Source organism: Pectinophora gossypiella, unplaced genomic scaffold (assembly GCF_024362695.1).
Source record: "Pectinophora gossypiella unplaced genomic scaffold, ilPecGoss1.1 Pgos_40, whole genome shotgun sequence".
Classification (NCBI taxonomy): Eukaryota; Metazoa; Arthropoda; class Insecta; order Lepidoptera; family Gelechiidae; genus Pectinophora; species Pectinophora gossypiella.
The window spans coordinates 11,197-37,413 of record NW_026063250.1 but is presented as its reverse complement, the minus strand read 5'-3'; the positions used below and the strand labels follow the sequence as shown (position 1 = coordinate 37,413).

Here is a 26,217-nt window from a genome sequence, read left to right as displayed (position 1 = left end):
TTTTCATTAATTTCTCCGTGGTTTTTTGGCGGGAAAGTTAGTAAATAATCTAAATATTTGATACGAAGTGAAGAAGTAATCGAAAAACATTCGCTTTAGTGTTATTATATCGGAAAAATAATATAAATATAAAGTATAAATAAATATTCAATAAACAAAGTACTACTATCTATATTTTCGCTTCGTGCCAAGAAGCCGCTTCATAACTCGAAAGTTTATGCGAACATTCCAGGCTACGTTTCCCAAAAAAAATATAGATAGCACTATGTATCCATGGGCGATGGCGCAAAGAAAACCGGTTAATAATTTGAGTTTATGGCCTCAGGAAATTAGAATCCCCCGCGCTATTATAATAGAAGATGAGGCTAAGGCATAATACCTTAGCGTAACCTGTGGATTCCATTGCCTACCGATTTGAAAAAAATGAAAATACGTTTATTGTTTTTAACAAATTTAACGTAGTATATTTGGCTGTATGGGTTATGTTTCCTTTGCCTGTTCTATGGACGAAATAACAAAAAAAAAATGAACGTAGTTTATGATTTACATTTTTTTGGTCTCGTTTCTCGTTGCTCAAGTTCTTTGATATTTTCCTACTTATTTCCTATTTTGTTACAATTTGTAGCTTACAAGTTCATCGAATCGAGCCCTACTTCCCCGTTTTTGCGTCGGCATTCTACTGTAAAAACTTCCAGAACCATTATGTATTTTGGAAAGAGCTGATATGATAAAAAGTTTGTCTATAATGTGCGTTGATAAATTCTAATGTAAGTAACATATAATCAAATGATACTGTTATTATAAAGTTATTTATTTATAGGTGTTAGATGCTGATCGACTTTGTCATACTAACTAAGAGATGCAAGCAACAATAACAAGTCTCTTAAAGAATGTTCCAGTCCAGAGAGTTGGAAACAATTATTGTGTCTGTATAAGTTGTGGAATATCTTTGGACAGGCACTCAAGAAGACAAACTCACAGGCCATAGGCTTATGGAAAAAAGTGTTAAGTGGTATTATATTGAAAAACAAATATCTCCGAGACAGGTAATAAAATATTAAGAATTTATATTGTGTAAGAGCCATTTAAAACTTGTATCAATCATAATTGTTATAATTTCAGTTTAATGTTGGCAATGTTTCAATTCAATCCCTACATATTAAATAAATAATATTGTTACAATCAAGTATATTGTGCAATATAAATATATTATTGTATGTGTTTGGAGCACATAATTTGTATTTATTGGTTCCATAGGATCGTCAAAACTACAATTAAATTTTAAGAACATTCATATTTGCTTTCAGATGCCTGATGGATGCCCATGTATGGGTTGTTTGCAGGATGAGCTCACCTCAAAAGCATGAGCTCTAGAGAACTTTAATGTTGTGTTAAGTGTGCCGGTGCATTGTACCTAATCTAGTTAGTAGCTAGGTATTAGCTGGAAATATTTTGTTCATAGATTTTGTGAAACTATAAGCTTAAATCACTTTATCATATTATCATATCATTAAATAGAAAAAAAATAGGTATGTATATTTTAATATAGTATAATGTTATTGTTAAGTTTATTCCATACCAAGTCTGTTAAAAAATCATAAGTAGGTATATGGTCTTCTATCATATAGGTTGTGAGGTGGATGACCAACCTCATAAACCCTGGTATCAAGGTTATTACTCAGCCACCAAAGTCCCCCTGACATGGGTTTTGTAACAACCATGTATTTACATCAATAAGTAGTAACCGGGACCAATGGCTTAACATGCCATCAGAAGCATGGATCGTGTTATTTGTTGACATGGGTGATCAGCCAGCCGTGTCCTAACTAACTGGGGATTACAAAGTAACTTTTGTGATAAGGCCCCACCAGGATTCAAGCTTTGGATCGTGACCCCAGCGATCAACGACTGGACCACAGAGGCTGAGACTACTTGGTTAAGTTAATGTTTTATTTAAACTATTTGATTTTAAATGTATAAATTTTAAATATGTATAATAAAAAAGCTTTATTTCTAAAAATATATCTTTTATTCTTTTAATCAAATTGTTTCTTTTTCAAATTATTTCGAAAAATGTACAGTTAAATGACCTATGTATGTTTTACCATGTTTTTGAGTAAGTAGGTATAAATGATAACCCTTGTAATTACACACAGGCACAACACATCTTCCACCCATTATTATTCCGATCAAAAAAAGAGAAGCAATATAGGTAGGTAGCAACATAATTCTATACCTACAAATCCAAATAACAATACCTCCCTCTACCCCCTCCCCCCCTCAGTATTTTTTATGATGTCACTAACATCTAATATACTTGTATGACGTGGTAACGAATAATGGCAGGGATGATTGGAGGTCTGTGACCAGCAGTGGGATGTATAGGTATGTAAAAAAAAAATGGGACAAAATTCCACCTGATGTTAACTCAGAATCATAGTCTGAATCATCCTCCTCAGTATTTGTTACGATGTCACTAAATAAGTTAGTGACACTAACATCCTGTATTTTTGGACAGTGATTTGACAGCACCATTTATATTTTATTTTGGGAACGTAGTCTGATAAGCCCCTCATTGGTTTTTTTATAAAATGTTTCTATTACGTACTTACTATACATGCAAAAGTAACGTGTGTTAGTGGTGCTGTTTCCAGTACTCGCCTTCTAAGTTTATCAGCTGAAAAGGAAAGGGATGGGTAGACGACAGGCATGAAATGTTTAGAATACATTTTATTTTACTTTATAATACATACTTAGTTCTTTTTCAATCAAACAAATAAGTCAATTTTAGGCAGAAAAAAACTCCTACCAAAATTTTATATTGGTTAACAGTTGTCAATCATCCGTCCCTTTCCTTTTTTACGGATTAAAAAATGACAGGTGTAATTTAAATAAAATAAGGTGTCTGGGGTCATTAGGTAACTATAATTATAAAAAATATTTTTACCGTGGGATCAAAATTAAGTATTTGTTTCGAAACTGCCCCACCTACCTCTAACGGTTGAGTAAATATAATATACTTTGTAAGGCAGCCATCTTATTTTTCGGCCATTTTGATTTTTTTTCACGGCAAATAAAATTTGAGCAAGATTTAAATAGGATTCATGAAAAAAACAATTGGTTCAGGTGCGATAGTTTTGCCAGCCCGTAGGGTTTCTCTCTTATGCAGAGCAGTTTTCGACAGTCGAGAAGAATTTCCATACTCAACATGACGTTTCCATCATACCCTCGATCGTACATCATTTTTACCCCCGACACATTTTCCGGAAAAACAAAATTTTGTGTGGCGGCCATCTTGTTTTTCCTCCATTTTTTATTTCACCTGCGATTGAATTTGATTAAGATTTAAATAGGTCTTGTGAAAAAAGAATTGTCCCAGATGCGATAGTTTTGCCAAGCCGTAGGGTGCCGCCTTAATGCGGAGCAAGTTTTCGAAGATCGAGAACAATTTGCATACTCAACTTCACATTTCGATCACCTCGATACATCATTTTTACCCCCGGGGCTTTTTGTGGAAAAACAAAATTTTGTATGGCGGCCATCTTGTTTTTCCGCCATTTTGATTTTTTTTCTCCAGCGATTGAATTTGACCATAACTTAAAAAGGTTTAGTGGACAAAAAAATGTTCCAAGTTTGATAGTTTTGCCAGGCCATAGGGCGTCTCCCTGATGCGGAGCAGTTTACGAAGATCGAAAAGTGTTTCTATATTCAACTTGACGTTTTGATAACACCCCTTGTACATCATTTTTACCCCTGAGGCATTTTCTGGAAAAACAAAATTTTGTATGGCGGCCATTTTGTTTTTTTTTACGCGCGATAAAATTTGACTAAGATTTTAATAAGGTTGGTGGAAAAAAAAATGTTCCAGGTGCCATAGTTTTGCCAGGCCGTAGGGTGTCTCCCTGATGCGGAGCAGTTTTCAAAGATGACGTTCCGATCACACCCCTATACATCATTTTTACACCCTACACATTTTCTGGAAAAACAAAAATTTGTATGGCGGCCATCTTGTTTTTCGGCCATTTTGTTTTTTTTCACCGGCGATAAAATTTGACCAAGATTCTAATAGGTTTGGTCGAAAAAAAAATGCTTCATGTTTGATAGTTTCGCCAGGCCGAAGGGTGTCTACCTGATGCGGAGCAGTTTTTGAAGATCGAGAAGTATTTCCATAATCAATAAGACGTTCCGATTACACCCCCATACACAGTTTTTACCCTCGAGACATTTTCTGGAAAAACAAAATTTTAACTAAGATTTAAATACGTTGTGTGAAAAAAAATGATCCAGGTATAATAGATGCGCCAGGCCGGAGAGTACCTCCCTGATGCGGAGCAGATTTCAAAGCTCGAGCAGTATTTTTATATTCAACTTGACGTTCCGATTACACTCCCATACACAGTTTTTACCCACGAGACATTTTCTGGAAAAACAAAATTTTGTATGGCGGCCATCTTGATTTTTCGCCATTTTGATTTTTTTTCACCGACGATAAAATTTGACCAAGATTTAAATAGGTTTTGTGAAAAAAGAATCATTCCAGGTTCGATAGTTGCGCCAGGCCGTAGGGTGCCGACCTGATGCGGAGCAATTTTTAAAGATCAAAACGTATTTCCATACTTATTAAGACGTTCCGATTACACCCCCATACACAGTTTTTACCCACGAGACATTTTCTAGAAAGACAAAATTTTGTATGGCGGCCATCTTGTGTTTCCGCCATTTTGTTTTTTTTTCACCTGCGATAAAATTTGACCAAGATTTAAATAGGTTTCGTGAAAACAAAAAAGTTCCAGGTGCGATAGTTTCGCCAGGCCGTAGGGTGTCTCCCTGATGCGGAGCAGGTTTTCAAGATCGAGAAGTATTTCCATACTCAGCTTGACGTTTCGATCACACCTCCCATACATCATTTTTACCTCCGAGACATTTTCTAGAAAAAAGAAATTTTGTATGGCGGCCATCTTGTTTTTCCGCCATTTTGATTTTTTTTCACCGGTGATTGAATTTGACCAGGAATTAAATAGGTTTCGTGAAAAAAAATTTGATCCAGCTATAATAGTTGCGCCAGGCCGTAGGGTCTCTCCCTGATGCGGAGCAGTTTTCCAAGATCTGGAAGTTTTCCCATACTCACCGGGAGGTCCCGATCACACCCCCCATACATCATTTTCACCCCCCGACACTCCTTCTGGGAGAACAACTATGTCAGTCAGTCAGTCAGTCAGTCAGTGGGTTTGCAGCTATATATATTATAACTAGATATCGCGTGGTTCGCTCGCAGCAAGCTGCTCGCGTGTCCTGTATTAGTTCGAAGCTTTGTATGGCGGCCATCTTGTTTTTCCGCCATTTTTTTACCGCAATAGAATTTGACCAAGACTAAAATAGCTCTCGTGAAATCAAAAAAGTTCTAGGTGCTATAGTTTTGCCAGGCCGTAGGGTGTCTCCCTGATGCGGAGCAGTTTTCCAAGATGACGTTCCGATCACACCCCTATACATATTTTTTGACCTTGAGGAATTTTCTAGAAAAACAAAATTTTGAATGGCGGCCATCTTGTTTTTCCGCCATTTTGTTTTTTTTTTCACAGGGTTAAAGTTTGACCAAGAATTAAATAGGTTTCGTGAAAACAAAAACGGTCCAGATGCGATAGTTTCGCCAGGCCGTAGGGTGCCGGCCTGATGCGGAGCAGTTTTCAAAGATCGAGAAGTATTTCCATACTCTTCAATATGTTTCGATCAAAACCCTCATACATAATTTTTATCCCAGAGGCATTTTCAGGAAAAACGAAAAATTTGTATGGCAGCCATCTTGTTTTTCCGCCATTTTGATTTTTTTTCACTCACGATAGAATTTAACCAAGATTTAAATAGGTTCTTTGAAAAAATAATCGTTCCAGGTGCGATAGTTTTGCCAGGCCGTAGGGTGTCTCCCTGATGCGGAGCAGATTTGAAGAAAGAGAAGTGTCTCCATACTCAACATGACACTCCGATTACACTCCCATACACAATTTTTACCCCGAGACATTTTCTGGAAAAACGAAATTTTGTATGGCGGCCATCTTGTTTTTCCGCCATTTTGTTTTTTTTTCACCGACAATAGAATTTGACCAAGATTTAAATAGGTTTTGCGAAAAAAAATTCGATCCAGGTATAATAGTTGCGCCAGACTGTAGGGTGTCTCCCTGATGCGGAGCAGTTTTTGAAGATCGAGAAATATTTCCATACTCTACAAGACGTTCCGATTACAACCCTATACATTATTTTTACCCCTGAGGCATTTTGAGGAAAAACGAAAAATTTGTATGGCGGCCATCTTGATTTTCCGCCATTTTGATTTTTTTTCACCGGCAATTAAATTTGACCATGATTTAAATCGGTATCGTGAAAACTAAAAAGTTCCACGTGCGATAGTTTCACCGGGCCGTAGGGTGTCTCCCTGATGCGGAGCAGGTTTTCAAGATCAAGAAGTATTACCATACTCAACAATACGTTTCGATCACACCTCCCATACATCATTTTTACCTCCGAGACATTTTCTGGGAAAACAAATTTTTGTATGGCGGCCATCTTGTTTTTCCGCCATTTTGTTTTTTTTTTCACCGGCGATTGAATTTGACCAGGAATTAAATAGGTTATACGAAAAAAAATCTTATCCAGGTATAATATTTGCGCCAGGCTGTAGGGTGTCTCCCTGATGCGGAGCAGTTTTCCAAGATCTGGAAGTTTTCCCATACTCACCGGGAGGTCCCGATCACACCCCCCATACATCATTTTTGCCCCCCGACACTCCTTCTGGGAGAACAATTATGTCAGTGAGTGAGTGAGTGAGTGAGTCAGTCAGTGGGTTTGTAGCTATATATATTATAACTAGATTTCGCGTGGTTCGCTCGCAGCAAGCTGCTCGCGTGTCCTGTATTAGTTCGAAGCTATGTATGGCGGCCATCTTGTTTTTCCACCATTGTTTTACCGCGATAGAATTTGACCAAGACTTAAATAGGTCTCGTGAAACCAAAAAAGTTCTAGGTGCTATAGTTTTGCCAGGCCGTAGGGTGTCTCCCTGATGCGGAGCAGTTTTCCAAGATGACATTCCGATCACACCCCTATACATATTTTTGACCTCGTGGAATTTTCTAGAAAAACAAAATTTTGTATGGCGGCCATCTTGTTTTTCCGCCATTTTGTTTTTTTTTTCACCGGCGATAAAATTTGACGAAGATTTAAATAGTTTTTGTGGAAACAAAAAAGGTTCAGATGCGATAGTTTCGCCAGGCCGTAGGGTGCCGCCCTGATGCGGAGCAGCTTTTAAAGATCGAGAAGTATTTCCATACTCCACAAGACGTTCCGATTATAACCCTATACACAGTTATTTTCCTCGAGACATTTTCTAGAAAAACGTTTTTTTGTATGGCGGCCATCTTGTTTTTCCGCCATTTTAATATTTTTTCACCGTTGATGGAATTTGACCAAGATTTAAATAGATTTTGTGAAAGAAAAATTGGTTTAGGTACCATAGCTATGCCAGGCCATAGGGTGCCGCCCTGATGCGGAGCAGCTTTCCAAGATCGAGAAGTATATCTATACTTAACAAGACGTTCCGATTACATCCCCATACATTATTTTTACCACCGAGACATTTTATGAAAAAACAAAAGTTTGTATGGCGGCCATCTTGTTTTTCCGCCATTTTGATTTTATTTCACTCACGATAGAATTTGACCAAGTTTTAAATAGGTTTTGTGAAAACAGTATTGTTCTAGGTGCGATAGTTTTGCCAGGCCGTAGGGTGTCTCCCTGATGCGGAGCAGTTTTTCAAGATCGAGCATTATTGAAATACTCAACATGAAGATCCGATCACATCCCTATACATCATTTTTACCCCCGAGGCATTTTCAGGAAAAACGAAAAATTTGTATGGCGGCCATCTTGATTTTCCACCATTTTGTTTTTTTTCAACGGCTATTAAATTTGACCAAGATTTAAATAGGTTCTGTGAAAAAATAATCGTTCCAGGTGCGATAGTTTTGTCAGGCCGTAGGGTGTCTCCCTGATGCGGAGCAGTTTCTGAAGATCAAGAAGTATTTCCATACTCAACAAGACGTTCCAATTACAACCTCATACACAGTTTTTATCCCCGAGACATTTTCTAAAAAAATAAAATTTTGTATGGCGGCCATCTTGTTTTTCCGCCATTTTGTTTTTTTTTCACCGGTGATTGAATTTGACCAGTAATAAAATAGGTTTCGTGAAAAAAGAATCGTTCCAGGTGCGATAGTTGCGCCAGGCCGTAGGGTGTCTGCCTGATGCGGAGCAGTTTTCCAAGATCTGGAAGTTTTCCCATACTCACCGGAAGATCTTGATCACACCCCCCATACATCAGTTTTACCCCCCGACGCTCCTTCTGGGAGAACAACCCTGTCAGTGAGTCAGTGAGTCAGTCAGTGGGTTTGTAGCTATATATAATATAACTAGATTTCGCGTGGTTCGCTCGCAGCAAGCTGCTCGCGTGTCTTGTTTTCCCGCCATTTTTTTACCGCGATAGAATTTGACCAAGACTAAAATAGGTCTCGTGGAATCAAAAAAGTTCTAGGTGCTATAGTTTTGCCAGGCCATAGGGTGTCTCCTTGATGCGGAGCAGTTTTCCAAGATGACATTCCGATCACGCCCCTATACATCATTTTTACACCCGAGACATTTTCTGGAAAAACAAAAATTTATATGGCGGCCATCTTGTTTTTCGGCCATTTTGTTTTTTTTTCACCGGCGATAAAATTTGACCAAGATTTAAATAGGTTTCGTGAAAATAAAAAAGTTCCAGGTGCGATAGTTTTGCCAGGCCGTAGGGTGTCTTCCTGATGCGGAGCAGTTTTTGAAGGTCGGGAAGTATTTATGACATTTTGATCTCATCACTCTTACATCACATTCACCCCGAGGCATTTTCGAGAAAAACGAAAATTTTGTATGGCGGCCATCTTGTTTTTCCGCCATTTTGGTTTTTTTTCAGCGGGGATTAGATTTGACTAAGATTTAAATATGTTTCGCGAAAGAAAAATTGCTCCAAGTTTTATAGTTTTGCCAGGCCGTAGGGTGCCTCCCTGATGCGGAGCAGTTTTTCAAGATCGGAAAGTATTTTCATACTCTACAAGACGTTACGATTACAACCCCATACACAGTTTCTACCAACGAGACATTTTCTGGAAAAATTAAATTTTGTATGGCGGCCATCTTGTTTTTCCGCCATTTTGAATTTTTTTCACCGGTGTTTGAATTGGACCAAGAATTAAATAGGTTTCGTGAAAAAAGAATCGTTCCAGGTGCAATAGTTTTGCCAGACTGTAGGGTGTCTCCCTGATGCGGAGCAGTTGTCCAAGATCTGGAAGTTTTCCCATACTCACCGGGAGGTCCCGATCACACCCCCCATACATCATTTTCACCCCCCGACACTCCTTCTGGGAGAACAACTATGTCAGTCAGTCAGTCAGTCAGTGGGTTTGTAGCTATATATAATATAACTAGATGTCGCGTGGTTCGCTCGCAGCAAGCTGCTCGCGTGTCTTGTTTTCCCGCCATTTTTTTTACCGAGATAGAATTTGACCAAGACTAAAATAGGTCTCCTGAAATCAAAAAAGTTCTAGGTGCTATAGTTTTGCCAGGCCGTAGAGTGTCTCCCTGATGCGGAGCAGTTTTCCAAGATGACGTTCCGATCACACCCCAATACATCATTTTTACCTCGTGAGACATTTTCTGGAAAAACAAAAATTTGTATGGCGGCCATCTTGTTTTTCGGCCATTTTGTTTTTTTTTTCACTGGCGATAAAATTTGACCAAGACTTTAATAGGCTTCATGAAAACAAAAAAGTTCCAGGTGCGATAGTTTCGCCAGGCTGTAGGGTGTCTCCCTGATGCGGAGCAGCTTATGAAGATCGAAAATATTTCCATACTCAACATGATGTTTCGATCACATTCCTCATACATCATTTTTACCCCCGAGGCATTTTCGGGAAAAACGAAAATTTTGTATGGCGGCCATCTTGTTTTACCGCCATTTTGTTTTTTTTTCACTGGCGATAAAATTTGACCAAGGTTTAAATAAGGTTTATGAAAAAAAAATTGGTACAGGTGTGATAGTTTTGCCAGGCCGTAGGGTGTCTCCCTGATGCGGAGCAGTTTTTGAAGGTCGGGAAGTATTTCCATACTCAACATGACATTTTGATCACATTCCTATACATCCTTTTTACCCCCGAGGCATTTTCAGGAAAAAAGAAAAATTTGTATGGCGGCCATCTTGAATTTCCGCCATTTTGATTTTTTTTCAACTGCAATTAAATTTGACCAAGATTATAATAGGCCTGGTGGAAAAAATAATGTTCTAGGTGCGATAGTTTGGCCAGGCCGTAGGGTGTCTCCCTGATGCGGAGCAGATTTGAAGATAGAGAAGTGTCTCCATACTCAACAAGACACTCCGATTACACTCCCATACACAATTTTTACCCCTGAGACATTTTCTGGAAAAACATTTTTTTGTATGGCGGCCATCTTGTTTTTCCGCCATTTTGATTTTTTTTCACCAGTGATTGAATTTGACCAGGAATTAAGTAGGTTTTGTGGAAAAAGAATCGTTCTAGGTGCGATAGTTGCGCCAGGCCGTAGGGTGTCTCCCTGATGCGGAGCAGTTTTCCAAGATCTGGAAGTTTTCCCATACTCACCGGAAGGTCCAGATCACATCCCCCATACACCATTTTTACCCCCCGACGCTCCTTCTGGGAGAACAATTATGTCAGTGAGTGAGTGAGTGAGTCAGTCAGTCAGTGGGTTTGTAGCTATATATAATATAATAACTAGATATCGCGTGGTTCGCTCGCAGCAAGCTGCTCGCGTGTCCTGTATTAGTTCGAAGCTTTGTATGGCGGCCATCTTGTTTTTCCGCCATTTTTTTACCGCAATAGAATTTGACCAAGACTAAAATAGCTCTCGTGAAATCAAAAAAGTTCTAGGTGCTATAGTTTTGCCAGGCCGTAGGGTGTCTCCCTGATGCGGAGCAGTTTTCCAAGATGACGTTCCGATCACACCCCTATACATCAATTTTAGCTCTGAGACATTTTCTGGAAAAACAAAAATTTGTATGGCGGCCATTTTGTTTTTTTTTTTTCACCGGCGATAAAATTTGACCAAGATTTAAATAGGTTTCGTGAAAACAAAAAAGTTCCAGGTGCGATAGTTTTGCCAGGCCGTAGGGTGTCTCCCTGATGCGGAACAGCTATCGAAAACCCAGATGTATTTTCATACTTGACATGACGTTCCGATCACATTCCTATACATCATTTTTACCCCCGAGGCATTTTCAGGAAAAACGAAAATTTCGTATGGCGGCCATCTTGTTTTTCCGCCATTTTGGTTTTTTTTCACCGGGGATTGAATTTGACGAAAATTTAAATAGGTTTCGTGAAAAAAATATTGCTCTAGGTTTTATAGTGTCGTAATCTTAATTGAATTATGCTTACTAATTGTTTTTATTTTGATTTAATATAAAATCATTTGGCAACACTAGTGGTGGTGAAAAAAGAAAAGAAAAAAGTGACGTTACAAAAAAGATGGCTTTTTGTGTGCGGGGTGAGAAGCAGGCGGTTGGAGATTCAGATTTGTAATCGAAATCCGAGGAAATAAAGTGTATTACCCAAGATTGACTACTTTTTATTATAAATCAGCAGTGGGAATACATCTTCGCCCATAAAGGTATGTTTATTACACATTTTCATGTACATTATTTTATTACACATCATAAATTTTGAACATGAAGCTTAATGTCCAATCTTTCTTTCGAAAAGTATGTTACTTATAAAAAATTGTTTTGGAGCAATGAATAAAAAAATAGGTTATTTTTTTGCAACGTGGGTTTTGAGTAGGTAGTGCAAGTTTGTAATTGAGTATTACTTACTACTCAAAGCTTAATCTAATAACGAATGCATACGATAAAGATTTATTTAGGTTTTATGAGGTATGGTATGCGTGTATTAAAATGTAAAGTCTAGATAACTGGCTAACCAAGTGTGTTTGCCGGCCGTAGAGGAGTAACTAGCGGGCCAAGTGTGTTCGCTGGATGGAATGATGTGGAATGACGCGGAATGATGCGGAATGACGCGGAATGACGCGGAATGACGCGGAATGACGCGGAATGACGCGGAATGACGCGGAATGACGCGGAATGACGCGGAATGACGCGGAATGACGCGGAATGACGCGGAATGACGCGGAATGACGCGGAATGACGTGGAATGATGCGGAATGACGCGAAATGATGCGGAATGACGCGGAACGATACGCGGAATGACGCGGAGTAATGCGGAATGATGCGGAATAACGCAGAATGATGCGGAACGACGCGGAATGATGCGGAGCGATACGCGGAATGACGCGGAGTAATGCGGAATGATGCGGAATAACGCGGAATGATGCGAAACGACGCGAAATGACGCGGAACGATACGCGAAATGACGCGGAGTAATGTGGAATAACGCGGAATGATGCGGAACAACGCGAAGTGACGCGGAACGATACGCGAAATGACGCGAAATGATGCAAAATGACGTAGAATGACGTAAACTAACGTGGTACGATACCGAAATTATTTGGAATAGTAAAGAATTATTTGAATATGAACCGAACTTGAATGTTTAGTCTACAGAAATTACACGTCTTTACAACTAATTAAATATAATCTTGAATATGTTGATTACTTTTTCTTGTGGATATAATATTAATACCGTTTGTGATTTCTTTTTCATGAGGTCATGAGTTCCAACGAAGGCGATGAATCCGTTCTCCGAAGACGAGGACGATTGCGTGCTCGAAAGAGGACAAAAACAAGGTCAGAGTGGATAGTGGAGGATGTTCCTGAAAATAGCTTTGCGGCAGTGAAGGACGTCAGTGGCAACAATCCAGCTAAGCGCCACGCTCAAGCTTCACCTGATGCGTCACCGAGCCCAGAACGAAAGAAGCACAAAGACTCAGTCACTGCGGATGCTGGTGAGCTGCTACAACTTTTAAGTCTACTCCATGGACAGGGTCAACAGAAATCTAGTAATTTTGGTAATAATCATTTTAATAATGTTGTGCCCGAGTTTGACCCGGCTAGCAAAAGTCAAAGTATAGACAGTTGGCTTAGAAAAGTAAATGAGTGCGCCTCAATGTACGATTGGAACGAGAAGCAAACCATACATTTTGCTCTTCAAAAATTGATTGGACTCGGAAAAAAATGGTTTGAGGCTCTTCCGTCTGTAGTTTACAATTGGCCTGATTGGCAATCAAAACTTCGTAAAGCCTTCCCATATGAGCAAAATTATGGTCGTCTTCTCGAAGAGTTGATAGCCCGAACCTCACGACCTAATGAAAATTTACGGGATTATTTCTACGAAAAATTGACACTTTTGAACAGATGCGAAATAACTGGGAAAAAGGCCGTAGATTGTATCGTATATGGTATCACCGATAAGTCAATTAGAAATGGTGCGCAAGCTCTCAGCTGCGAAGAGCCAGAAGACTTATTGGTTTTTCTCAATTCCCAACGTCATTCTGAAAAACGTTTCGACCACATTCCAAATCGTGATTATACGTTCAGCACTGTTAGCTCTATGCCTGGACATAGTAGGAGCTTAGTAACTTGCTTCAATTGCCGCGCAAAGGGGCATCCTTATTCGAAATGCTCAAAGCCGATTACCAGGTGTCGGAAATGCCAAAGAATTGGACACGATTCCGAAACCTGTAAACTTACAACGTTAAATTTACACGTAGGAGGTAATAATGACGAACGAAAGACCTTGATAATATGTGCTCAAGAAAATTCTAATGATAAATTCTTTAAAAAGGCGGATGTTGACGGAATCCAATTCGTAGCATACATAGACTTCGGAAGCGATAGCAGTCTGATGCGTGAGTCAGACGCCCAGTGTTTAAAATCTTCGAAATGCTTCTCAAATCTGCCGCTTATAAAAGGGTTTGGCAATTCTTCAGTTGTTCCAAAATATAAAACAATGGTTACCCTGAAAGTAGACGAGATCGAGGCTCATATCGAGATTCTTGTAATTGACGATGAATTTTTAAATACACCCCTGCTGTTAGGACAGAATTTCACCGAATTGCCTTCCGTCACAGTCCTAAAAGATAATACTAGACTGTTTTTTTATAAAAACCCACAAGATAATATTTACGATCAGACTGACCATCTAAAACTGACTGTCACAGATAATACCGACATCCCCAAAGTAGCTCTTGTTGCTGTCTGCGCCTCAGACCCTAATTTCAGTGGTGATGTTTATTTGGATGGTTACACTTCCGGCGCGCCAGGTAAAGAATTTCATATGCACCAGGGTGCTTACCGTATAGACAATGGAACGGGTTATGTAATCGTCACCAACATGGCAGGCAAACCGATTTCTTTAGAATCTGGAATGCTCATTGCAAGAGCAATACCTTTTGTAGAGAAAGAGTTTCGCTGTGTCAACAGAATTATTTATTTATTTATTTATTTATTGAGGATATCCAACAGCTTATTAATTAACTAAGAATAATTACAGTAAGTACAATGTTTGTTCGCCAATCACAGGATACCACAAATAAAACAAATTGTAGAACTTGATGAGAACAGTAACAAAACTAACGATACAATGCTAGGCTTAAAGTACTTATATAAAAATATATATATTATAAAAAAAAAAAAACACACATTATAAAAAAGACTGTAAATGTTACAAAAAGATTGTTTATAAACTTAAACCTATATATTATAAACTATTGTCACTATAAGCAGGCACCGACTAAAATTGGTTTACGTGACCACAAATAAATATAAAAATAAATATTATTTAAAAATAAATTATTATTTTAATAATTTTAACGTAGTTTAGTTAATTTCTTGGCAAAAGTCTTTTCAGTATTTGTGACTTAAATGAGGTTTTAGACAAAGCATAAATATCTAAATCACTAAAAAGTGTATTATATTTAGAAGTTGATCGAGAAACGAATTCGTTTCGTCCATAGTTGGAATGACCTTGAGGAACATGAAAAACTTTGTGGATAGCGTACCTAGGCCGGCGCTGAGGAATATGTAGTGAGACTAAAGATGTGAGTGTAGCGTCATCCAATCGGGAGTTAACCACGTCATGTAAGAAAGACATATCCAACAACATACGTCTATCCGCCAGAGTAACAAGGCCATGTCCCCCACAGGCCTCCTCGTATGAATCGAAACGGGCATTTACGCGGTAATTTAAATGTTTTAAAAATATTTTTTGAATACGTTCTATCTTGTTAATATGAACACTATAAAGAGGATTCCAAATTATGCTAGCAAACTCTAACTGACTACGCACATATGCATAATATGCCATTTTGATACACTGTATATCTTTGAAAGGCTTACAAGATCTCATGACAAAGCCGAGACTTTTATAGGCTTTATTAGTAATTAGGTCAATATGATCCGTCATACTCAATTTGGAATCAAGAAGTACCCCTAAGTCCCTTACATTATTTACTTTTTGTAGATTGGTATTATTTATATTGTAATTGAAATTAATAGGTTTTATTTTGCGAGTAAAAGTTATTTGGAAACATTTAGCTATATTAACACTGATTTTGTTTTCTTTATAGTATTCGGATAACAAATCAAGATCATTTTGCAACTTGACAGAGTCCGTAATGTTGTCAATTCTCAAAAATACCTTTTTGTCGTCCGCATACAGCAGATGTTTGGAAGACCTAAAACATTTGTCAATATCATATAAATACGCAACATAAAAAAGGGGCCCCAAATGGGAACCCTGGGGTACCCCCGACGGTATATATATGTAGTCAGATTTGTGTCCACCAATGACAACCGCCTGTCGTCTATTAGATATATAAGATTTAACCCATCTATACAAATCTCCTCGAATACCTAGATGATATAATTTAGAAAGCAAGATGATGTGATCCACACGGTCGAAAGCTTTTTCGAAATCCGTGTAAATCACATCAACCTGAGAACGAGCATCCATAGTCCTAAAAACATAGTTGGTGAATTCACAGAGATTCGTATGGACCGACCTACCTTTGAGGAAACCGTGTTGTGCCTCACTGATATTCGAGGTTATGCTGAGATAAATAGTTTGATATATTAGCTTTTCAAAAAGTTTCGAGATTGTGTTTAGAATAGATATAGGTCTGTAATTTTGTATAATAGATTTGGATCCTTTTTTGTGTATTGGCACAATGTGAGCTTCTTTCCAAATATTAGGGAAAACCCCTTCCTGAATTGAGCGGTTAAAGAGAAACGTCAGTGGCTCAGATATACTAGAAGCTGTATTAACTATAAAAACAGTCGGCAAACCATCACTACCAGCGCCTTTAGTGACATCGAGTTTTTTAATAAGGTTTAGAACTTGATCTTTATTAAAATGAACAGTGTGAACATACCCGCTGTCACCAACTGGTTTGACATTAGCATAAGTATGCGTACCATCTGAGACACTGAAGACACTACGAAAGAAATTGTTAAAACTCTGACAAATATCCATTCCCGTCTTTAGAATAGTGGACCCATCCGACATATTATTAGGGTAACCAGAGTTACCACGCCTGCCTCGAAGTGTTCCAACATATGTCCAGAACTCTTTGGGGTTACGTTTTATGTTTTGTTGTGAAAATTGAATGAATTTATTATAACAATTAACTTGCATGTTCTTCTGCCGCGTACGTAACAGTGAAAACTCATCATAATCCCTAGGGTTCCTGAACGTCTTCCACCTTCGGTGCATTTTAGATTTTTCTTGTATCACTTTGATTAATGCACGTGAATACCATGTGGGGTAATATTGACTACTACTATCAACCGAAACCGGGACGTGACGTGCAACTATTTCGTTTATTTTGTTGTAAAATGTAGCGACGGCTTCTTCTACTGTACCGGTGGAAAGCATTGAACACCAATCATTGTTTTGTATTTCCATGTTAATGACTGAATAGTTTGCCTTATGATAACGATATTTCGTTGATTTATTTTTCGGTAAAGGTGGAAGGAAAATGTCTTTTGCTGCTAAATCTAAAGTTGTATGTGAAATATCCTCCTTAACCAACGGATGTGACGATTGATTACATACAATGTAAAAATTGGAAAAAACTAGGTCCAAAGTGTTACCAAAATTGTTAACAAATATATTATATTGCTCGAGACCAAACAGTTTAAAGTCTTGAATAAGACGATTAGCGGCGTCTTGTGTCCTTGTATAGCCCTGTTTTTCGACATATGGTAAAGTAGTAGTCCATTTAAGAGCGGGTAAATTAAAATCGCCAGCTATCATAAAGAGGTCATTGGGACTAGATGATATTACTTCGGAGACGGAGTCTATTATTCTGTATATATGTTCATCTTGTGATTGACCACCACCAACTATATATAAGAGGCATATATGTAGGTCATGAGGGATACGACCGATAGAAGTCCGCGGAATGGTAATCCATAGACACTCGGTTGGGGTGCAAGACCACTCTGGGCGTGCTCGTGCTTGTAGCGATTTTTTAATACACATCATTACACCTCCTCCCGTAGTGTTTGTTATTCGATCACTTCTAAAAAGATCAAAACGGCCATCGCAAATCTCTGAATCCAGTATTCCGTCATGAAGCCAAGACTCTGTAACTAATATGATATCGGAGTCAGATAAAAGAACATTGTGATAAAATTCTAACAGTTTAGTACGAAGGCCTCTAACATTTTGATAAAAGACTTTAAGGTTATCGAGTTTGGAAGGCAGCATTTTTATATAGGTTACATACTGAGTATTCAGAGCAGCATTGAAAATAAATTTGAAATAAAAATAAAAGGTAAAGTTCACTATCCAAGAGATCCGCTGCAAAAAATTGCCGCATTATTGTAAATACAGCAAAATTTAATTGGTAAAAAATATTTATGTCTGTTAATTTACTAGTAGAGATAAAAAGGTGATTTAGATCACGTAAAAGAATGTTTATAATGATCGCAATAGATAAATAATGAGAAAAATTAGAAAAAACATTTGCCAGTAACACAACATGGTGAAATAATTCGACCCGAGCTAACAATGACACAGTTTTAGGAACTATTTTACAAAAGAAATAGTTGAAACATGCTAATATGACCATAATATAAAACAAATGATAACCTATTCTAAATGATGCCATTTTTAAAGAAAATGATAGACTTAACATGAAAAATTATAAATTGAACATTTGAATATAGGTAATTAAGTTAATTTAGTTTTTTAAGTGTCTCTAGGCTCTTGATACGAGTAGCGTCACTGCCTTCGTTCTTACGTATGTATATTTGACCAAACTTAACCCAGACGAATTTATATTCCTTCTCCTTAGCGAATTTTCGAGCCGCAGTGTGTAGACGCTTCGTTTCAGGAGAGAGATGCTCTGTAACATATATCCTTTGGCTTTCTCCATTGACTCCAACATGGCTTGAACTCAATTTATTGTTGGGATGTTCCTTGTTAAAACGGTGACAGGCCGATATTATATTGTCGCGTAATCTTGGTGAGCTTAAAGTAACTAGTATATTACGTGGCCTGGTAGAGCCCGCATCAACTTTAGCAACACGACGACAAGCGCGCAAGTCATTATCTTGAATAGGAGTGCTTAGGATTTCGCAGAGTTTTTTAAATGACGCAGTCACGTCTTCATTCGGCCTTTCAGGCACCGCCTGCACTTCCAAATTATTGTCTCGCGATAGTTTCTCCAGCGTCTGTACACGGTTCTGCAATAAGGTCAAGTCATTTTTCAGCTGAAGTTGTTCCGTCTCTAACGTTTTAATTAACTTGTCTTTTTCGTTGACTTTAGACTTAAGATCCGATACTTCGCTCATGATAAAGTCAGTTGTGGTTGTGAAATCAGCTTTTAAACTATTTATGGCAGCATTAATTTCAGTAGAGATCATGGACTTCGTATCTTCCCTTAGAGCAGCCCGGAGGTTTTGCATCGTGGCCGAAACTGGTGAGAGCTTTTGGTCAAGCAAACGACTAATGTCTTCAATGGTAAGCGGTGCGCAGGATGCAGAAGCTGACGGAGATCCAGCAACGTCGAGCTTTTGTTGATTCTGCGGCGATGGTTTCGCGCTCCGACTGCCACGCGACTTATTTACATTTAAGCAAGATGGGCACTGAAGCGTAGATAGATCCCGAGGATGGAAGTCTTTTTCGGGGTTTATTTGTAGACATTCAAAGCAAAAAGGAGAAAAGCAAGCATTGCATTTTAAAAAGTTGTTATCTTGTAGCTTGGTATCACAGCTGCGGCAGATCATATTTGTGTCACAGTGACAGCACAAGCAGGTACTGTGTATGTATATACAATTAAAAGGTAGGTACACCTCTGCCTACCCCTCCGGGGACACAGGCACGACACTATGTTATCTGTAGGTAGGGGAGTATAACTTATCACCGCCTTTTGTCCAATCTAGTACCGCCTCCGGTTCCAAATGTGACCAACTTTGTGCCGCCTCTAGTCTAGGTAGCGATGAGTAATTTCGCGTCGGTGCGTTCAACACTGACAGCGCAAGCGGCAAGCGGCAGACCCACAATCCCTCAGTCGCTGGCCCGATCCTCGAGCAAAGCAGAGGACCTTTCCAAAATTACAAAACCCATATATAGACCCACTGCAAAGCCGCGAATCAGCCAATACGTCACACAACGCGAATCAGCCGACCTCCAAGCACGAGGGAGAGATCCGACACCACTGCAAGACGGCCGCCGCGCTCAATGGCATGCATCTCAGGAAGAACAAGGAGCCACCGATGTTCGAGAAATCGCCGCACGCTCACCAAGCCCGAGTGAGAGATCCGACAGAGCCAAAGATGGCCGCCGTGTCAAATGGGAAGCTCCCCAGGTTGAACAAGGAGGCACCGACGTCTAAACTTGGCCACGAGCGCCCAAGCAAAAATCAAAAATTAGCAAATAAAGGACAGAAAACACGTCCGCTCTCAACAAACTCCGAGAAGCAAATTTTGAGCAAATTATCAGGGATATTACTAAAATTCTACCAATCGAACGATCTGATATAAAAGTCGGAAATAACGTGGATAGTGCTTGTTTAGATAGACTTCATGAACTATTGCAATCTTATCGAGATTGTTTTGCATTGACATTAGACGAAATAGGCTGTTACACGGACATAGAGATGAAAATTGATCTAAACGATGAAAAACCTGTGGTTTACCGTCCTTATCGTTTGTCATATTCGGAAAGAGAACAGGTGCGGGAAATTGTTAACGAGCTCTTACAGAATGGAATTATCCAAGAATCTTGCTCTAACTATTCAAGTCCCATTTTGCTAGTAAGGAAAAAGAATGGCGAACAACGTCTCTGTGTCGATTATCGCGCTCTAAATAATAAGACCAAAAGAGACTGTTTCCCATTACCACTAATCGATGACCAGTTGACAAACCTCAGCGGAAACAAGTTGTTCACCACTCTTGACCTTGCTTCGGGGTACTACCAAATCCCGATGGCTAAGGAGAGTCAGCACCTTACGGCTTTCGTGACCCCGGATGGCCATTTTGAATTTAGAAGGATGCCATTCGGTTTAACTAATGCCCCTGCTGTGTTCCAGCGTGTTATAAATAAAATACTAGGGTCACGGCGTTTCGAATCTGCGTTGGCATATCTCGACGATATTCTCGTACCATCGGTAGATCTTGAACAAGGTTTCCAGAGACTAGAAAATATTTTGAAACTCCTTCGAGAGAATGGATTAACTCTCAAACTCTCTAAATGCAGATTTCTCGAGAACTCTATCAGTTACCTGGGTTACGAGATTTCAGCCGACGGAGTTCGGCCTAACGAAAGCAAAATATTGGCTGTAAAAGATTTTCCCGTTCCTAAGAACTTTCATGAAGTTCGGCAATTCTTGGGCCTTGCTGGATATTTTCGGAGGTTTATTAGGGATTTTGGTGCAATTGCTAGACCACTCACTGGCTTACTTAAAAAGGACTGTTCTTTTAAATGGACAGAAGACGAGTTGCAAGCGTTCACTATGCTAAAAAACAAATTGGTAGAACGACCCATTCTGTCACTTTACAATCCCAAATTAGACACTGAATTACACACGGATGCCAGTGCGCTCGGTGTGGGCGGGATCTTATTTCAATGGCAGGAAAATCCGCGTGTGTTGAAACCGGTCGCCTACTTTAGTCGACAAACCACGCCCGAAGAACGCCACCTCCATTCATATGAGCTAGAAACACTAGCCATTGTTTGCTCATTAAGGAAATTTCGCGTATACTTATTGGGATTGCAATTTAAGATAGTTACGGATTGTCATGCACTCAGGACGACCCTAACCAAGCGAGACCTCGTGCCACGCATAGCCAGGTGGTGGCTCCAAATTAGCGAATTCTCTTTTGACATTGAATACCGTCCGGGGTCCCGCATGGCACATGTGGACGCCTTGAGCCGTAATACAAACTTATTACCCGAAAGGATCGATGACTCTACTGTGACAGTCTACCATATTGAACAAGAAGATTGGCTTTTGACATTACAAATGTCAGATCCGGACATCTCGCGTATTATGAAAATTCTTAAACCTCAATCTGACGAGGAAGTCAGAGATATAAAAAATAATTTCGTAGTCAAAAATCACAAAGTTTATAGAAAAGTCGACCAAAAATTATGTCTAGTGATTCCGCGTAGTGCGAGATTGCAGATTTGCCGATCATGTCATGATGACATAGGCCATCTTGGTGAAACCAAAACTATATGTCGGCGTTAGTTATGAATTAAGAAGAGAAATTGATCAAATCGGAAAATAAAATGAAGTTACATCACTTCCGTTATGAAGTTGCAACGCTCCGACGAAAGGTGGCGTACGGCCAGAGCTGCGTGAAGTCGGAGAGTCACTACAGAGTCGTCGTGTCGAGCGGACGTGTACTGCCGTTCTAGTCGGGCAGTCTACCGCGAACCATCGTCATGAGCGGACGTGTCGAATAATTACGAGGAGTGCTATAGTCGCTCACCTATAACTTGTAGGGACGTCAAGAAAGTGTGATCGGAAAAGAGCACCTAGCAAGTACGTTCACATGTCCCGAGGATTCGGTCCGAATGTTGGAACCATGGGTGGTGGAGGGCCCCTTCGCGCTAACGTCCTTATGCGCGCTAGATAACGAGAGACTGTGTAACCGTTACGAATACCGTGACGTTGCCGTGAGTGTGTACCTTATGCTGTGACTTTATTTAATCGTGATACAAAAACTATGTGGAAGTAAATAAAATGATTGTGATACTGATGACGGCCATTATTGTCTTCTAACGCCCACTCTTCAAACGCCCACCCTCCATTCTGATGATGATGTTACGACCCACACTGTTACGACATCAGAAGTGGGATTAGTGGACTTGGATGAAGACAACGTGATGTGACGTTCACAACAAGACAATGCAAGTTTCGATTATCACAATCAGAAGAAGATTATGATGATTATCACATTCGTGTGACTACGTGATGAAGATGTAGTGTCATGCCTGACTTTGGAGATGAACCTGAATTTGAAGTGACCTGGACTTTGTTAATGATCGGCATCACTACATGCCGTAAGATATGATGGCGTGAACATCACAATATTTCCATAATGTGTGCAGTCGTGTTTGGAAATTATGGTACCTCAACTTGGAAACTGTTATTACGGTGAGTCGTTTTCATACTGGAACCTTATTGTTATTGACTTCATTGCTGGGTGAATTTTCGTTTCTAATAATGAGGAAATTGATTTAAAATTAACTTGGAAATTACTATTTCCCTTTTTTTACAAACAAAATTGACGAGACATATCGTGTCAATCCGTGACAATCATACCGCGTTTTCCAATCTGTTTTCATCATCGTCAAATCTTTGTATTTTGGTCTAAAAATATTTCGAATTGGTGCAGACACGCTTAACCTGCGTGATTAAAGTTGTATTTTCTCAATCCAAGCAAAAAGAAATTAATCATGACACGATAATTAAGTCTCGTTAAATAACGTGTTTTGTAATCTACCGTCGTTCATCGAATCTTTTTAAACCGATTGAAAGAAAGTCATGTGAATACAATAACACAGTGAATTCTTTTGTTTCATGTCATAACTTGGTTCGGCAATTGGTGGATTGCAAGCGGCGATGCAAGTGGCGCGGGCTGAGCTGTAGCCGTGTAAAGTGACGACATCATGGCAGCGCGTTGTATACCGGCCGGACTTGCTGCGCTGTTGCTGTTGAAGACCTAAACCATGTCACAAGACCAGTGGTTGATCTTTTATTGGAAATTCTTATAAGTCCTGGTGAGTCCTATCTGTTTTACCTGATTTGAAATATGGGAAGTTTTAATAGGATAGAAACGAATATAGTGCAGAAAGTTCTCTTTTGTTAACTTTAGTTAAATTGGGAATCGTAATGAAGTGAAGTAAACATTGCGAAGTAAAATGATTTGGATTATGATTACTTAAATGAAATTGGCTTAGAAAATGCCCGAAATAGTAAATCATTAGTGAGAAAATTGGAGCAAAACATTCTAAATGGTGTTCATACCAAATCAGTAATTGTGTAAGTGCGGTAATATTTCCTCAAGGTGTTGGTCGTTACATTGTGACTTTATGACTTGTGTGTGAGAGAGCCAGGGTGCTCTGTCGTTTTGTGGTCGTGGAACAAGGTGGCCATCCCGGGAGGGGATGTTGTGACTTATGACTGTTTTGTAGCGTAACCGCAGTTTGGGGAGGAATATTACAGTCTGTTGTGCTTTGCAGTAGATGTGTAATGTTGGTTGATTTAATTGAGTAATGAAAGCTATGATTGACCTGTTTCGGAGCAACTCTTGATAGGAAGCTGCGCACTTGTAGCGTTCGGGGCTGCAGCCACTTTTGTGCTGCTCGTCTTAGAAACTACAGGTATGCGGTCGAAGGCCGAATTTTATGTTGACTTTGTATTTGGTCATGACATTGTACCTGAATCTAAGTCATGTTGAACTCCGGTAGAATTAGTCAAACGAATTAGAAATTAGTGATATAGAAGAAATTGTGTAACCCATTGACCTGTTTCGGAGCAACTCTGATAGGGAGCTGCGCACTTGTAGTGTTCGGGGCTGCAGCCACTTTTGTGCTGCTCGTCTTAGAAACTACAGGTATGCGGTCGAGGCCTGGATGTCATGTTGACTTTGTATTTGGTCATGACATTGTACCTGAATCTAAGTCAAGTTGACCTCCGGTAGAATTAGTCAAACTACACGAATTTGAAATTAGTGACGTAGAAGAAATTGTGTAACGCATTGACCACTATTCTACCAACTAAAATGTAAAGTTTGTGTGCTAGCTGTGTTGAGATATCGTCACTTGATGTAAGTGGCATGAGTTGCTGTCGCTCGATTTAGGTGGCAGCAACGACTGTGTTGAGATATCGTCACTTGGTGTAAGTGGCATGAGTTGCTACCGCTCGATTTAGGTGGTAGTGACGCCTGGTTGTGAGATATCGTCACTTGGTGTAAGTGGCATGAGTTGCTACCGCTCGATTTAGGTGGTAGTGACGCCTGGTTGTGAGATATCGTCACTCAGTAGAGTGGCATGAGTTGCTACCGCTCGATTTAGGTGGTAGTGACGCCTGGTTTTGAGATATCGTCGCTCAGTAGAGTGGCATGAGTTACTATCGCTCGGTTAGGTGATAATAACGACCGACGTGTAAAGAGTAATTAGATTTTCAAGTTTGGTTGTCTATAGTGTGTGAATACTGGTCAATGGTCCGTGTATTGTTAGTTGATGATTTATCATGATGTAATGTGAGCTCATGTAGAGTCACAAGTAGAGCTCATGTAAAGTCACAAGTAGACCTCATGTAGAGTCACAAGTAGAGCTCATGTAGAGTCACAAGTAGAGCTCGTGTAGAGTCACAAGTAGAGCTCGTGTAGAGTCACAAGAGCTCGTGTAGAGTCACAAGTAGAGCTCGTGTAGAGTCACAAGTAGAGCTCGTGTAGAGTCACAAGTAGAGCTCGTGTAGAGTCACAAGTAAAGCTCGTGTAGAATCACAAGTAGAGCTCGTGTAGAGTCACAAGTAGAGCTCGGGCAGAGTCCTTTATAGAGTCTCATGTTAGGTCAGGAATGACCGAGCGAACTTGGATACTGTGCTGTGGTATATTGTTTCAGATTAACACACGAGGACGTGTGTCACGCAGGATGGCCGTGTCGGCGTTAGTTATGAATTAAGAAGAGAAATTGATCAAATCGGAAAATAAAATGAAGTTACATCACTTCCGTTATGAAGTTGCAACGCTCCGACGAAAGGTGGCGTACGGCCAGAGCTGCGTGAAGTCGGAGAGTCACTACAGAGTCGTCGTGTCGAGCGGACGTGTACTGCCGTTCTAGTCGGGCAGTCTACCGCGAACCATCGTCATGAGCGGACGTGTCGAATAATTACGAGGAGTGCTATAGTCGCTCACCTATAACTTGTAGGGACGTCAAGAAAGTGTGATCGGAAAAGAGCACCTAGCAAGTACGTTCACATGTCCCGAGGATTCGGTCCGAATGTTGGAACCATGGGTGGTGGAGGGCCCCTTCGCGCTAACGTCCTTATGCGCGCTAGATAACGAGAGACTGTGTAACCGTTACGAATACCGTGACGTTGCCGTGAGTGTGTACCTTATGCTGTGACTTTATTTAATCGTGATACAAAAACTATGTGGAAGTAAATAAAATGATTGTGATACTGATGACGGCCATTATTGTCTTCTAACGCCCACTCTTCAAACGCCCACCCTCCATTCTGATGATGATGTTACGACCCACACTGTTACGACATATAGAAAAAATTCAGAGTCAATTCTGGTTTCCCAGACTTCGCCGATTTGTTCAAAAGTATATTCGTAATTGTATCGAATGTGCATACCACAAAGACGGTGTCAAAAATAGGAAACTAGGGTATTTGTATCCTATTGAGAAGGTAAGTATTCCCTTTCACACTGTACACATTGACCACCTCGGTCCGTTTATGAGGAGCAAAAAGGGGAATACTTACATTCTCACGATTGTTGATGGATATACAAAATATGTGTTCGCAAAAGCCGTGAAGGACACAAAAACAAAGACCACGTTGAAGGTCCTAGAAAACATCTTTTACGATTTTGGATTGCCAGCGCGTATAATTTCTGACCGCGGTACATCATTTACATCAGCGTTATTCAAAAGTTTTTGTGATCGTCATGGCATTAAACAT

The 26,217-nt window shown here is 39.7% G+C and overlaps 1 long non-coding RNA gene across 1 annotated transcript; it reads left to right on the top strand.

Moving 5' to 3' along the window:
* Positions 1-553: 553 nt before the first annotated feature.
* Positions 554-1,951, top strand: LOC126381210 (uncharacterized). Its single transcript, XR_007568716.1, has 3 exons — positions 554-747; positions 821-1,046; positions 1,308-1,951. It is a non-coding gene; the product is annotated as an uncharacterized LOC126381210 (long non-coding RNA).
* The last annotated feature ends 24,266 nt before the right edge of the window (positions 1,952-26,217 follow it).